The 15,960-nt window shown below is 48.4% G+C and overlaps 1 non-coding gene and 1 pseudogene across 1 annotated transcript; one reads left to right on the top strand and one right to left on the bottom strand.

Moving 5' to 3' along the window:
• The first annotated feature begins 9,024 nt into the window (after positions 1–9,024).
• On the top strand, positions 9,025–9,188 carry LOC137326000 (U1 spliceosomal RNA). Its single transcript, XR_010964062.1, has one exon. It is a non-coding gene; the product is annotated as a U1 spliceosomal RNA (small nuclear RNA).
• A 1,981-nt stretch (positions 9,189–11,169) lies between these two features.
• On the bottom strand, positions 11,170–11,374 carry LOC137325856 (U2 spliceosomal RNA; annotated as a pseudogene).
• Between the last annotated feature and the right edge of the window lie 4,586 nt (positions 11,375–15,960).

Below are 15,960 nucleotides of genomic sequence, written 5' to 3'. Positions count from 1 at the left end.
GTAGGTTTTGCATTGAAACAGAGACTGGTGACGTCTCACCTATCCTTCCATCTTAGGATTTTGGTCAATGGCCAAAGTTTTACAAACTCGGAAGAGGAGGAATTCTCAGAATTCTAATAGGAGGCAACCTTTCAAACTCGTTGAGACCTGGGTTCGAATCCCCGTCGGGGGGAGCGACTTTCTGGTGCAGATTAATTGGCACCATCAAAGAAAGTCTCCTTTCCTGAGCGCGATGTTACTTGCCACTTATGAGCCCAAGCCTGGATGTTGTCCAGGTCTTGCTGCATGCAGGCTCGGACTGCTTCATTATTTGAGGGGTTGCGAATGGAACTGAACACTGTGCAGTCATCAGCGAACATCCCCATTTCTGACCTTATGATGGAGGGAAGGTCATTGATGAAGCAGCTGAAGATGGTTGGGCCTAGGACACTGCCCTGAGGAACTCCTGCAGCAATGCCCTGGGGCTGAGATGATTGGCCTCCAACAACCACTACCATCTTCCTTTGTGCTAGGTATGACTCCAGCCACTGGAGAGTTTTCCCCCTGATTCCCATTGACTTCAATTTTACTCGGGCTCCTTGGTGCCACACTCGGTCAAATGCTGCCTTGATGTCAAGGGCAGTCACACTCACCTCACCTCTGGAATTCAGCTCTTTTGTCCATGTTTGGACCAAGGCTGTAATGAGGTCTGGAGCCGAGTGGTCCTGGCGGAACCCAAACTGAGCATCGGTGAGCAGGTTATTGGTGAGTAAGTGCCGCTTGATAGCACTGTCGACGACACCTTCCATCACTTTGCTGATGATTGAGAGTAGACTGATGGGGCGGTAATTGGCCGGATTGGATTTGTCCTGCTTTTTGTGGACAGGACATACCTGGGCAATTTTCCACATTGTCGGGTAGATGCCAGTGTTGCAGCTGTACTGGAACAGCTTGGCTAGAGGCGCAGCTAGTTCTGGAGCACAAGTCTTCAGCACGACAGCTGGGATGTTGTCGGGGCCCATAGCCTTTGCTGTATCCAGTGCACTCAGCCGTTTCTTGACATCACGTGGAGTGAATCGAATTGGCCGATGACTGGGTTTCGTGATGGTGGGGATATCGGGAGGAGGCTGAGATGGATCATCCACTCGGCACTTAGAATCATAGAAGAATCATAGAAGTTACAACATGGAAACAGGCCCTTCGGCCCAACATGTCCATGTCGCCCAGTTTATACCACTAAGCTAGTCCCAATTGCCTGCACTTGGCCCATATCCCTCTATACCCATCTTACCCATGTAACTGTCCAAAATAGAATCATAGAAGTTACAACAGAATCATAGAAGTTACAACTTCTGGCTGAAGATGGTTGCAAACGCTTCAGCCTTGTCTTTTGCACTCACGTGCTGGACTCCGCCATCATTGAGAATGGGGATGTTTGCAGAGCCTCCTCCTCCCGTTAGTTGTTTAATTGTCCACCACCATTCACGATTGGATGTGGCAGGACTGCAGAGCTTTGATCTGATCCGTTGGTTGTGGAATCGCTTAGCTCTGTCTATAGCATGTTGCTTCCGCTGTTTAGCATGCATGTAGTCCTGAGTTGTAGCTTCACCAGGTTGGCACCTCATTTTTAGGTACGCCTGGTGCTGCTCCTGGCATGCTCTTCTACACTCCTCATTGAACCAGGGTTGATCCCCTGGCTTGTTGGTAATTGTAGAGTGAGGAATATGCCGGGCCATGAGGTTACAGATTGTGCTGGAATACAATTCTGCTGCTGCTGATGGCCCACAGCGCCTCATGGATGCCCAGTTTTGAGCTGCTAGATCTGTTCTGAATCTATCCCATTTAGCACGGTGGTAGTGCCACACAACACGTTGGATGGTGTCCTCATTGCGAAGACGGGACTTCATCTCCACGAGGACTGTGCGGTGGTCACTCCTACCAATACTGTCATGGACAGATGCATTTGCGACAGGTAGATTGGTGAGGACGAGGTCAAGTAAGTTTTTCCCTCGTGTTGGTTCGCTCACCACCTGCCGCAGGCCCAGTCTGGCAGCTATGTCCTTCAGGACTCGGCCAGCTCGGTCAGTAGTGGTGCTACCGAGCCACTCTTGGTGATGGACATTGAAGTCCCCCACCCAGAGTACATTTTGTGCCCTTGCTACCCTCAGTGCTTCCTCCAAGTGGTGCTCAACATGGAGGAGGACTGATTCATCAGCTGAGGGAGAACGGTAGGTGGTAATCAGCAGGAGGTTTCCTTGCCCATGTTTGACCTGATGCCATGAGATTTCATGGGGTCCAGAGTCAATGTTGAGGACTCCCAGGGCCACTCCCTCCTGACTGTATATCACTGTACCGCCACCTCTGGTGGGTCTGTCCTGCCGGTGGGACAGGACATACCCAGGGATGGTGATGGAAGAGTCTAGGACGTTGGCTGAAAGATATGATTCTGTGAGTATGGCTATGTCAGGCTGTTGCTTGACTAGTCTGTGGGACAGCTCTCCCAATTTTGGCACAAGTCCCCAGATGTTAGTAAGGAGGACCTTGCAGGGTCGACTGGGCTTGGTGTTTTGCCGTTGTCGTGTCCGGTGCCTAGTGGTCCGATGCCGGGTGGTCCGTCCGGTTTTATTCTTATTATGACTTTTCGTAGCGAGATTTTACAACTGAGTGGCTTGCTAGGCCATTTCAGAGGGCAATTAAGAATCAACCACATTGCTGTGGGTCTGGAGTCACATATAGGCCAGACCGGGTAAGGGCAGCAGGCTTCCAAAACCCTGGTTAGACCGCACCTGGAGTACTGTGAGCAGTTCTGGGCACCGCACCTTCGGAAGGACATATTGGCCTTGGAGGGAGTGCAGCGTAGGTTTACTAGAATGATACCCGGACTTCAAGGGTTAAGTTACGAGGAGAGATTACACAAATTGGGGTTGTATTCTCTAGAGTTTCGAAGGTTAAGGGGTGATCTGATCGAAGTTTATAAGATATTAAGGGGAACAGATAGGGTGGATAGAGAGAAACTATTTCCGCTGGTTGGGGATTGTAGGAGTAGGGGGCACAGTCTTAAAAATTAGAGCCAGACCTTTCAGGAGTGAGATTAGAAAACATTTGGAACTCACTTCCCCAAACGGCAATTGATACTAGCTCAATTGCTAAATTTAAATCTGAGATAGACAGCTTTTTGGCAACCAAAGATAGAATCATAGAATCATAGAATCATAGAAGTTACAACATGGAAACAGGCCCTTCGGCCCAACATGTCCATGTCGCCCAGTTGATACCACTAAGCTAGTCCCAATTGCCTGCACTTGGCCCATATCCCTCGATACCCATCTTCCCCATGTAACTGTCCAAATGCTTTTTAAAAGACAAAATTGTACCCGCCTCTACTACTGCCTCTGGCAGCTCGTTCCAGACACTCACCACCCTTTGAGTGAAAAAATTGCCCCTCTGGATCCTTTTGTATCTCTCCCCTCTCACCTTAAATCTGTGCCCCCTCGTTATAGACTCCCCTACCTTTGGGAAAAGATTTTGACTATCGACCTTATCTATGCCCCTCATTATTTTATAGACTTCTATAAGATCACCCCTTAACCTCCTACTCTCCAGGGAAAAAAGTCCCAGTCTGTCTAACCTCTCCCTGTAAGTCAAACCATCAAGTCCCGGTAGCATCCTAGTAAATCTTTTCTGCACTCTTTCTAGTTTAATAATATCCTTTCTATAATAGGGTGACCAGAACTGTACACAGTACTCCAAGTGTGGCCTCACCAATGCCCTGTACAACTTCAACAAGACATCCCAACTCCTGCATTCAATGTTCTGACCAATGAAACCAAGCATGCTGAATGCCTTCTTCACCACCCTATCCACCTGTGACTCCACTTTCAAGGAGCTATGAATCTGTACTCCTAGATCTCTTTGTTCTATAACTCTCCCCAACGCCCTACCATTAACGGAGTAGGTCCTGGCCCGATTCGATCTACCAAAATGCATCACCTCACATTTATCTAAATTAAACTCCATCTGCCATTCATCGGCCCACTGGCCCAATTTATCAAGATCCCGTTGCAATCCTAGATAACCTTCTTCACTGTCCACAATGCCACCAATCTTGGTGTCATCTGCAAACTTACTAACCATGCCTCCTAAATTCTCATCCAAATCATTAATATAAATAACAAATAACAGCGGACCCAGCACCGATTCCTGAGGCACACCGCTGGACACAGGCATCCAGTTTGAAAAACAACCCTCGACAACCACCCTCTGTCTTCTGTCGTCAAGCCAATTTTGTATCCAATTGGCTACCTCACCTTGGATCCCATGAGATTTAACCTTATGTAACAACCTACCATGCGGTACCTTGTCAAATGCTTTGCTGAAGTCCATGTAGACCACGTCTACTGCACAGCCCTCATCTATCTTCTTGGTTACCCCTTCAAAAAACTCAATCAAATTCGTGAGACATGATTTTCCTCTCACAAAACCATGCTGACTGTTCCTAATTAGTCCCTGCCTCTCCAAATGCCTGTAGATCCTGTCCCTCAGAATACCCTCTAACAACTTACCCACTACAGATGTCAGGCTCACTGGTCTGTAGTTCCCAGGCTTTTCCCTGCCGCCCTTCTTAAACAAAGGCACAACATTTGCTACCCTCCAATCTTCAGGCACCTCACCTGTAGCGGTGGATGATTCAAATATCTCTGCTAGGGGACCCGCAATTTCCTCCCTAACCTCCCTTAACGTCCTGGGATACATTTCATCAGGTCCCGGAGATTTATCTACCTTGATGCGCGTTAAGACTTCCAGCACCTCCCTCTCTGTAATATGTACACTCCTCAAGACATCACTATTTATTTCCCCAAGTTCCCTAACATCCATGCCTTTCTCAACCGTAAATACCGATGTGAAACATTCGTTCAGGATCTCACCCATCTCTTGTGGTTCCGCACATAGATGACCTTGTTGATCCTTAAGAGGCCCTACTCTCTCCCTAGTTACCCTTTTGCCCTTTATGTATTTGTCGAAGCTCTTTGGATTCTCCTTTGCCTTATCTGCCAAAGCAATCTCATGTCCCCTTTTTGCCCTCCTGATTTCTCTCTTAACTCTACTCCGGCAATCTCTATACTCTTCAAGGGATCAACTTGATCCTAGCTGCCTATGCATGTCATGTGCCTCCTTCTTCTTTTTGACGAGTGCCTCAATCTCCCGAGTCATCCAAGGTTCCCTACTTCTACCAGCCTTGCCCTTCACTTTATAAGGAATGTGCTTACCCTGAACCCTGGTTAACACACTTTTGAAAGCCTCCCACTTACCAGACGTCCCTTTGCCTGCCAACAGACTCTCCCAATCAACTTCTGAAAGTTCCTGTCTAATACCATCAAAATTGGCCTTTCCCCAATTTAGAATTTTAACTTTTGGGCCAGACCTATCCTTCTCCATAGCTATCTTAAAACTAATGGAATTATGATCACTGGTCCCAAAGTGATCCCTCACTAACACTTCTGTCACCTGCCCTTCCTTATTTCCCAAGAGGAGGTCAAGTTTTGCCCCCTCTCTAGTCGTGCCATCCACATACTGAATGAGAAATTCCTCCTGAATACACTCAACAAATTTCTCTCCATCCAAGCCCCTAATGCTATGGCTGTCCCAGTCAATGTTGGGAAAGTTAAAGTCCCCTACTATTACCACCCTATTTTTCTTGCAGCTGTCTGTAATCTCCTTACATATTTGCTCCTCAATTTCCCGTTGACTATTTGGGGGTCTGTAGTACAATCCTATCAAAGTGATCTCTCCCTTCTTATTTTTCAGTTCTACCCATATGGACTCAGTGGGCGAACCCTCGGATATATCCCCTCTCACTACTGCCGTGATGTTCTCCCTAATCAAGAACGCAACTCCCCCTCCTCTCTTACCTCCTGCTCTATCTTTCCTATAGCATCTGTACCCTGGAACATTGAGCTGCCAGTCCTGCCCCTCCCTTAGCCATGTTTCAGTAATAGCTATAACATCCGAGTCCCATGTACCCATCCATGCCCTGAGTTCATCTGCCTTGCCCATCAGACTTCTTGCATTGAAATAAATGCAGTTTAATCTAGACTTCCCTTGGTCTTTGCCCTGCTTTCTCAGACCATCTGTCCGGTCATGTTCTGTACACTCTCCCTTACTACTTTTTGTTTCTGTCACCACTTTATTTCCCACTGACTTCCTGCATCGGTTCCCATCCCCCTGCCACATTAGTTTAAACCCTCCCCAACAGCACTGGCAAACACTCCCCCTCGGACATTGGTTCCAGTCCTGCCCAGATGCAGACCGTCCAATTTGTACTGGTCCCACCTCCCCCAGAACCGGTTCCAATGGCCCAGGAATTTGAATCCCTCCAGCTTGCACCATCTCTCAAGCCACGTATTCATCTTAGCTATCCTGTCATTCCTACTCTGACTAACCCGTGGCACTGGTAGCAATCCTGAGATTACTACCTTTGAGGTCCTACTCTTTAGTTTAACTCCTAACTCACTAAATTCAGCTTGTAGGACCTCATCCTGTTTTTTACCTATATCGTTGGTGCCTATATGCACCACGACAACTGGCTGTTCACCCTCCCCCTCCAGAATGTCCTGCAGCCGCTCCGAGACATCCTTGACCCTTGCACCAGGGAGGCAACATACCATCCTGGAGTCTCGGTTGCGTCCGCAGAAACGCCTGTCTATTCCCCTTACAATCGAGTCCCCTATCACAATAGCTCTGCCACTCTTTTTCCTGCCCTCCTGTGCAGCAGAGCCAGCCACGGTGCCATGAACCTGGCCACTGCCACCTTCCCCTGGTAAGCCATCTCCCCCAACAGTATCCAAAACGGTATACCTGTTTTGGAGGGAGATGACCGCAGGGGACCCCTGCACTGCCTTCCTACTCTTCCTCTGTCTGTTGGTCACCCATTCACTATCTCCCTCAGTAATTTTTATCTGCGGTGTGACCAACTCACTGAACGTGCTATCCACGACTTTCTCAGCATCGCGGATGCTCCAAAGTGAATCCATCCGCAGCTCCAGAGCCGTCAAGCGGTCAAACAATAGCTGCAGCTGGACACACATCCCGCAGGTGAAGGAATCAGGGATACAGGAAGGAGCCCTGAATTCCCACATCCCACAAGAGGAACATGACACGGCGCTGGGATCTCCTGCCATGACTTAACCCTTAAATTAGCTTAAGAACAACTACAATGTCAAGAGAAAAAAAAAGGAAAGAAAAACTACTTACCACTCCCTTTAAGGAGTTTACTCCTTTAAATTGTTCTCAATTTAGAGAATGTTAACTACACTAGGGACCTTGATTCACTAAAAAATAAACGCTACTTCCGATAAGACCTGCAGACCTTCCCTTTCCTTTTACTTCAGTTACAGTAGATAAGTAGAAATACTCACCTGAACCTACTCACCAATCAGGTGCCTCCCCTGTGTCGCGTCCCGATCTGATTCCTGACGTCACTTCGAACTCGGTCGCAGCTCGGCTCGGCTCCGCTCGGCTCGGCTGTTCTCAGCGCTCTGAAATCCCGCCTTTTATCGGAAGCTCCCTCCGCTCAGCTTGGCTCCTCTCAGCTGTTCTCAGCGCTCTGAAATCCCGCCTTTTATCGGAAGCTCCCTCCGCTCGGCTCGGCTCCTCTCAGCTGTTCTCAGCGCTCTGAAATCCCGCCTTTTATCGGACGCTCCCTCCGCTCGGCTCCTCTCAGCTGTTCTCAGCGCTCTGAAATCCCGCCTTTAATCGGACGCTCCCTCCGCTCGGCTCGGCTCCTCTCAGCTGTTCTCAGCGCTCTGAAATCCCGCCTTTTATCGGACGCTCCCTCCGCTCGGCTCCTCTCAGCTGTTCTCAGCGCTCTGAAATCCCGCCTTTTATCGGACGCTCCCTCCGCTCGGCTCCTCTCAGCTGTTCTCAGCGCTCTGAAATCCCGCCTTTTATCGGACGCTCCCTCCGCTCGGCTCGGCTCCTCTCAGCTGTTCTCAGCGCTCTGAAATCCCGCCTTTTATCGGACGCTCCCTCCGCTCGGCTCGGCTCCTCTCAGCTGTTCTCAGCGCTCTGAAATCCCGCCTTTTATCGGAAGCTCCCTCCGCTCGGCTCGGCTCCTCTCAGCTGTTCTCAGCGCTCTGAAATCCCGCCTTTTATCGGACGCTCCCTCCGCTCGGCTCCTCTCAGCTGTTCTCAGCGCTCTGAAATCCCGCCTTTAATCGGACGCTCCCTCCGCTCGGCTCGGCTCCTCTCAGCTGTTCTCAGCGCTCTGAAATCCCGCCTTTTATCGGAAGCTCCCTCCGCTCGGCTCCTCTCAGCTGTTCTCAGCGCTCTGAAATCCCGCCTTTTATCGGACGCTCCCTCCGCTCGGCAAAGGCAGGTATATGGAGTTAGATCACAGATCAGCCATGATCTTATCAAATGGCGGAGCAGGCACGAGGGCTGAATGGCCTCCTCCTGTTCCTATGTTCCTAAAACACAAGACGTGTTAAAGGCTGGTTAAACTGTTGAACGACGTTAATGTTTCAGAAGTGCATATTGTGAGTTGTGTGTCAAGCTGCTCCTGACTAGGCCCTGTCCATTGTCATGTTAATCCCAGGGCAGGGCGGGGCGGGACTGCTTTGACCAGGAGATCTGTTTTCTTGGACGCAGGCGTGACATTCCAGGCCAGGTCAGGGAGGGACCTGCCACCCACGTGTGACATTCCAGGGAGGCACCTGCTTTGTGCTGATTCGAAACTACTACTATAGCGACAACTTGCAGTTCAATATTCCTACAACAGCGCGCGTGTATATATTACAACAACAACAACTGGAGGCGGGACATTTCCCTCGAAGGGCGACACGCAAACAACCATCGCCGGCACCGCATCGCTGCAGTATTTTCTCCGAGAGTATATCATCGGATATATGGTCCAATATTTGAGCAGAATTAATCTCTCAGAGCATCAGCACGTTGCGAGCGAAGGGACATTCTGATTTTTAAAACCTGCCGTTGCAACCGTAAGAGGCAGTGAATGCTGTCAAGTGGCACTCTGTGGCGACATAAGGCATACTTACCTGGCAGGGGAGAATCTGTGATCCTGAAGGTGGATCTCCCAGGACGAGGCTAGCCCATTGCACACGGGGTGTGCTGACACCTGCGATGTCCCCAAATGCGGGATACTCGACTGCAAAATTTGTGGTAGTGGGGGACTGCGTTCGCGCTCTCCCCTGCATTGAAACTAAAAGTTAGATTTTCGATCCAGTAGTCCACCAATCGGATGGGAGGCGTTGTTTTGTGTGTGTGTGTGTACGTTATGTCAGTCAGTCAGTCTCTCTCTCTCACTCAGAGGCTGCTGTGGAAGGAAAGGTTTTTAAAAAGAACTTGCATATTGAAAGAAAGATGTGTCTGAAGCTGCTGGGCCCTGTCCATTGTCACATTAATGGCAGGGCGGGGCAGGACTGCTTTGACCAGGAGACCTGTTTTCCGGGTCGGAGGTGTGACATTCCACTGATTTCCCACCCTCCCGTCCTTCCTTCTGAACACCTTTGCCGTTTAATCGAGGGCCAAAAGCCTGTGAAAGGGAAGGACCAGCCGGCCGGCCCCCTGCTGGTCGGTGCTGCCAGTGGGGCCGGTGTGCGTGTTCTCAGCCTCATGTCCAGGTTCCTCAGGGAGGTTGAGGCAGCTCCCCTGGTGGTCTAGTGGTTAGGACTGTAGGGTGCTTTGGGGTTGTTCTCACCCTATTGATCGGTGCAGATATCTGGTCCCCGGTCTAGCCAAGGAACACTTATACCTCATGGACCGGGAGTTCAGGAAGACAAGACTTTTGCTAACGCACCCGGTGATGGATCACATAGCCGAATGGCACAGAGAACACACAAACTCGGTGTTTGAATTTAATTGGAATGTTGCTTTTATTATTCCATCAACACGAAGAAAATAACGATAAAAACGGTCCTGCACAGTACATTGAGTTACACACACCCACTACAGTACCTTATCCCGCTAAACTAAGAGGCTGGTGGGGACCCTGGAGACACCTATCACACACACACACGTATGGTTGGGGCTCACCATTCCTTTACACTCTTCGGTCTGGCTGACCGGTTCTCTCACATTGGTTTCGTTGGAAGCTGCTCTCCTCCCTGGAGAGCTCGGGTGAAAAAAAAAGAGCGAGCAGGAACTAAGAGAGAGAGAGAAAGAGCTGGAAAAGAGATAAGAGCAAAGAAGCAAGAGAGCAAGAACCAGAGACAGCAAACAAGCGCAAAAAACAAGAGACCAAAAGCAAGAGAGCAAACAAGAGAGAGAGGGGTTTCGAGCTTCCACTTATATACTCCTCTCTTACAATAGTTTTCGTTGTTAAATGAGGCGCTCCATGTCTGTTTAACAGTTCTTACAAAGTTGTTAAGAGTCTTTAATGGCTTTTGATGGTCTCTCATCATGTTGCAATTGCTTCTCTCGATGGGCCATTGTTCTTCGAATTCATTCCGATCGTCGAGCACTTGCCACACAAGGCTCCCTTTTCACCCCACGTCCTCGCTGTCGATTGGTTTTGCATCAGAACCGAGGCATGGCTCCGCCATGTCTGGAGCAGTTGCCTCTCTCAATGACCGACTGCCTCTCGAATTAGTGCTGATCATTGACCACCTGCTGTAGGTTTTGCATTGAAACAGAGACTGGTGACGTCTCACCTATCCTTCCATCTTAGGATTTTGGTCAATGGCCAAAGTTTTCCAAACTCGGAAGAGGAGGAATTCTCAGAATTCTTATAGGAGGCAACCTTTCAAACTCGTTGAGACCTGGGTTCGAATCCCGGTTGGGGGGAGCGACTTTCTGGTGCAGATTAATTGGCAGCATCAAAGAAAGTCTCCTTTCCTGAGCGCGATGCTCCACCCTCACCACCACCGCCTTTTCCTCTCCTTGACAGACAGACAGAGAGTTCAGGAGCACGCACACTTTAATCTCGCAGTTTTCATTTGTACGCACAAAGACACGCAGACCCTGCTCGTTTAAAGTCAACGACGTCAAGGTATTTTGCAGTTTGAATTATATCGCTGCGAGGGAGCGAGGGGCACTCAGCCCAGGAGAAGAAAAGAATAGCAATGAGCTGAGAAAGTAAGTGCAATATATCAGCTTTATTCTGAGTAATAATCCATACACACGTAGAGAGACACTGGGAAAGAGCTGTTTTTTCCTTTTGAATATCTCCCCAGAGGGAGGTGCACCGTTCCCAGAGACACTGCAATACTGGGTCGATGCGTGGAGTGGACGGAGCAAGCCCCTATTCCATCTCCCTGTTCCAAAAATCAATTTAATATATGGTCCCCAGATAGGGGACGTATCAGATATTAAACTGATAAGAACAGATTTTTTTTTTTTTTTTTTCTGACACTCTGGGGTGCCTTATTGCCTTACAGATTCATTCCAGATTCCTTGCAGTGACATTACATCAAGCCAAAGCTCTACAAGCCAAAGCTCTACACTCTGCCCGAGGGGATTTCTCCCTGACTGCATCCCCCCGGCATACAATGGCAGGAAGGCTCCAAATGGTTGCCTTCCCCCACTTGACCACTTGATCTTAGCCAAAAGGCCGAGAAGCGATAACGCGCTCGATGTGAATTGATCTTGGGTCCTGTCTGCCCTCCCTCCTTTGACTCTGGCTGAATGTGTCTAAAGCAGTCTAGAACCACTGCCGTTCTCTCCCGCTCTGGGCACAATTTTGCCACCATTTCTAATTGCAACAGTGGATCGGCTTAAAGAAGTTGCCGCTTTTACCTTTCTCGCTCGGATTGCTTGAGAGATTTGTAAATTTGCCAGTAGTCCACCAATCAGATGGGAGAGGGTTGTGTCTCAACGGACCTCCGTCAGTCAGTCTCAGTCACTAACTAACTGCCGTGGAAGGAAACCTCTTTAAAGAAAACTAGTGACGTGATGTGACGTGTCTGAGTGAGATTACAACAGGCCAATTGAGAAAGAGGTGAGGTGCTGACAATCAGCAGCTTGTGTTTAAACATTCGTTCCACAGCAGGCAAGACCAATCAAAAGAAAATACTGCAGATGCCGGCTTGGCTGGCTGGCTGGGTGGAAATGGGAAATAAAAACTGAGTACAACAGAGCACCGAGTGAGACAGCTGAGAGTTTGGTGAGTGTGGGAGTTTGGTGAAGTGGGGGAAGGAGGTGCTGCTTTGTCTTGCTTTTCCTAACTTTTTCCGCAGAGCGGCGGCGGACCTGAGCAGCAGAATACTGAGAGTGGGGAATAAAAGCAGCAGCAGACCTGCAACAAGAGAAAACTACTGTGCAACGTCACAGGTGAGGCAGGAGAGTCCGAGAGGTGAGCACAGTGTAAAAGGAGACAGAGAGCGGGAGGAGAGTCTGAGAGGTGAACGCAGTGTAAATCTAAGGCAAGTTATGGCAGCACAGCTCACACCCGTGATATGTTCCTCCTGCCCCATATGGGAAGCCATGGACACTACCAGGGTCCCTGGCGACCATGTGTGCAGGAAGTGTGTCCAGCTGCAGCTACTGGCTAACCGCATTTCGGAGCTGGAGCTGCGGGTGGATTCACTGTGGAGCATCCATGATGCTGAGACTATTGTGGATAGCACGATCAGTGAGGTGGTCACACCGCAGGTAAAGATTACGCAGGCAGAAAGGAAATGGGTGACCGCCAGGCAGAATAAAAGGACTAGGCAGGTAGAGCAGGAGTCCCCTGGGGCCATCTCCCTCTCAAACAGATATACAGCTTTGGATACTGTTGGGGGAGATGGCTTATCAGGGGAAAGCAGCAAGAGCCAATTTCGTGGCACCACGGGTGGCTCTGCTGCACAGGAGGGGAGGAAGAAGAGTGGCAGGGCTATAGTGATAGGGGATCCAATTGTAAGGGGAACAGATAGGCGTTTCTGCGGCCGCAATCGTGACTCCAGGATGGTATGTTGCCTCCCTGATGCTAGGGTCAAGGAAGGTAGATCGAATCGGGCCAGGACCTACTCCGTTAATGGTAGGGCGTTGGGGAGAGTTATAGAACAAAGAGATCTAGGAGTACAGGTTCATAGCTCCTTGAAAGTGGAGTCACAGGTGGATAGGGTGGTGAAGAAGGCATTCGGCATGCTTGGTTTCATTGGTCAGAACATTGAATACAGGAGTTGGGATGTTTTGTTGAAGTTGTACAGGACATTAGTAAGGCCACACTTGGAATACTGTGTACAGTTCTGGTCACCCTATTATAGAAAGGATATTATTAAACTAGAAAGAGTGCAGAAAAGATTTACTAGGATGCTACCGAGACTTGATGGTTTGACTTATAGGGAGAGGTTGGATAGACTGGGACTTTTTTCCCTGGAGAGTAGGAGGTTAAGGGGTGATCTTATAGAAGTCTATAAAATAATGAGGGGCATAGATAAGGTAGATAGTCAAAATCTTTTCCCAAAGGTAGGGGAGTCTATAACGAGGGGACATAGATTTAAGGTGAGAGGGGAGAGATACAAAAAGGTCCAGAGGGGCAATTTTTTCACTCAAAGGGTGGTGAGTGTCTGGAACGAGCTGCCAGAGGCAGTAGTAGAGGCGGGTACAATTTTGTCTTTTAAAACGCATTTGGACAGTTACATGGGTAAGATGGGTATAGAGGGATATGGGCCAAGTGCAGGCAATTGGGACTAGCTTAGTGGTATCAACTGGGCGACATGGACATGTTGGGCCGAAGGGCCTGTTTCCATGTTGTAAACTTCTATGACTCTATGTCGCGGAGCAGCTCCAGGACATTCTGGAGGGGGAGGGTGAACAGCCAGTAGTCGTGATCCATATTGGTACCAATGACATAGGTAAAAAAAGGGATGAGGTCCTGCAATGTGAATTTAAGGAGTTAGGAGATAAATTTAAAAAGCAGGACTTCAAAGGTAGTGATCTCAGGATTACTACCAGTGCCATGTGCTACTATTTATAGGAACAAGAGAATAGACCGGATGAATGCGTGGCTGCAGGGATGGTGTAGGAGGGAGGGATTTCGATTCCTAGTTCTGGGAAAGGTGGGACCTGTACAAGCGGGACGGGTTACACCCGAGCAGGTCCGGGACCAATGTCCTCGCGGGGGTGTTTGCGAATGCTGTTGGGGAAGGTTTAAACTAGAATGGCAGGGGGATGGGAACCTGAGCGGGGAGTCAGAAGGGAGTAAAGTTGAGAGCAGCATGAGAGGGGAAGACCCAGGGGAAATTTACAATACAAATAGTACAAACAGTTGTTCAAGAACAAGTGAAAGGGAAAAGCGTATAGCAGCAGAAACAAAGTGTACATTAGGAACTACAGATAAAGTGAAAACTAGAAGACGTAAGGAGATTAACCCAGCACCAAAGCTGAAGGTCAGGCTAGGGTGTGTGGCCCAACTAAGAGATCTATATACAAATGCACAGAGTATAAGGGATATATTAAATGAACTACAGGTTCAAATTCAAATTGGAAGGTATGACATGATAGCTATTACTGAGACATGGCTGCAGGATGGTCAGGATTGGGAACTAAATATACCAGGTTATAAAGTCTACAGGAGAGATAGGTAAAATGGAAGAGGGGGAGGAGTATCCTTCGTGATTAGAGATGAAATCACTTCAATGATAAAGGAGGATATAACGAGAGGTAAGCAGCCAACAGAGACCTTATGGGTTGAATTGAGAAATAGGAAAGGATCTAAGACTATGTGGGAGTTGCATATAGGACCCCTGGCAGCAGCTCTGAAGTGCTAGATTGTATAAATGCAGAATTAGACAAGCGTGTAACAAAGGCATAGTGGTCTTAATGGGGGAACTTCAACCTTCACATAGATTGGGAAAAGCAGACCAGCAACTGTCAGAAAGGTAGTGAATTTCTTGAGTGTGTCCGGGATAGTTTTCTACCTCAAGAATTTTCAGTTAATCAGAGAGAGCCAGCATGGATTTGTGAAAGGTAGGTCGTGCTTGACAAACCTGAATGAATTTTTTGAAGAGGTGACTAAAGTAGTGGATAGGGGAATGTCAATGGATGTTATTTATATGGACTTCCAGAAGGCATTTGATAAGGTCTCACAGAAGAGACTGTTAGCTAAGATAGAAGCCCATGGAATCGAGGGAAAAGTACGGACTTGGTTAGGAAGTTGGCTGAGCGAAAGGCGACAGTGAGTATGGATAATGGGAAGGTACTCACATTGGCAGGGTGTGATTAGTGGAGTCCCGCAGGGATCTGTCTTGGGGCCTCAATTATTCACAATGTTTATTAACGACTTAGATGAAGGCATAGAAAGTCTCATATCTAAGTTTGCCGATGACACAAAGATTGGTGGCATTGTCAACAGTGTAGATGAAAACATAAAATTACAAAGCGATATTGATCGATTAGGTGAATGGGCAAAACTGTGGCAAATGGAATTCAATGTAGACAAATGTGAGGTCATCCACTTTGGATCAAAAAAGGATAGAACAGGATACTTTCTAAATGGTAAAAAGTTAAAAACAGTGGATGTCCAAAGGGATTGAGGGGTCCAGGTACATAGATCATTGAAGTGTCATGAACAGGTGCAGAAAATAATCAATAAGGCTAATGGAATGCTGGCCTTTATATCTAGAGGACTGGAGTACAATGGGGCAGAAGTTATGCTGCAGCTATACAAAACCCTGGTAAGACCGCACCTGGAGTACTGTGAGCAGTTCTGGGCACCGCACCTTCGGAAGGACACATTGGCCTTGGAGGGAGTGCAGCGTAGGTTTACTAGAATGATACCTGGACTTCAAGGGTTAAGTTACGAGGAGAGATTACACAATTTGGGGTTGTATTCTCTGGAGTTTCGAAGGTTAAGGGGTGATCTGATCAAAGTTTATAAGATATTAAAGGGAACAGATAGGGTGGATAGAGAGAAACTATTTCCGCTGGTTGGGGATTGTAGGAGTAGGGGGCACAGTCTAAAAATTAGAGCCAGACCTTTCAGGAGTGAGATTAGAAAACATTTGGAACTCACTTCCCCAAACGGCAATTGATACTAGCTCA

This window comes from Heptranchias perlo, chromosome 9 (assembly GCF_035084215.1).
Source record: "Heptranchias perlo isolate sHepPer1 chromosome 9, sHepPer1.hap1, whole genome shotgun sequence".
NCBI classification, from domain to species: Eukaryota; Metazoa; Chordata; class Chondrichthyes; order Hexanchiformes; family Hexanchidae; genus Heptranchias; species Heptranchias perlo.
The sequence above is the reverse complement of the archived record's forward strand: the minus strand, read 5'-3'. Positions and strand labels throughout refer to the sequence as shown.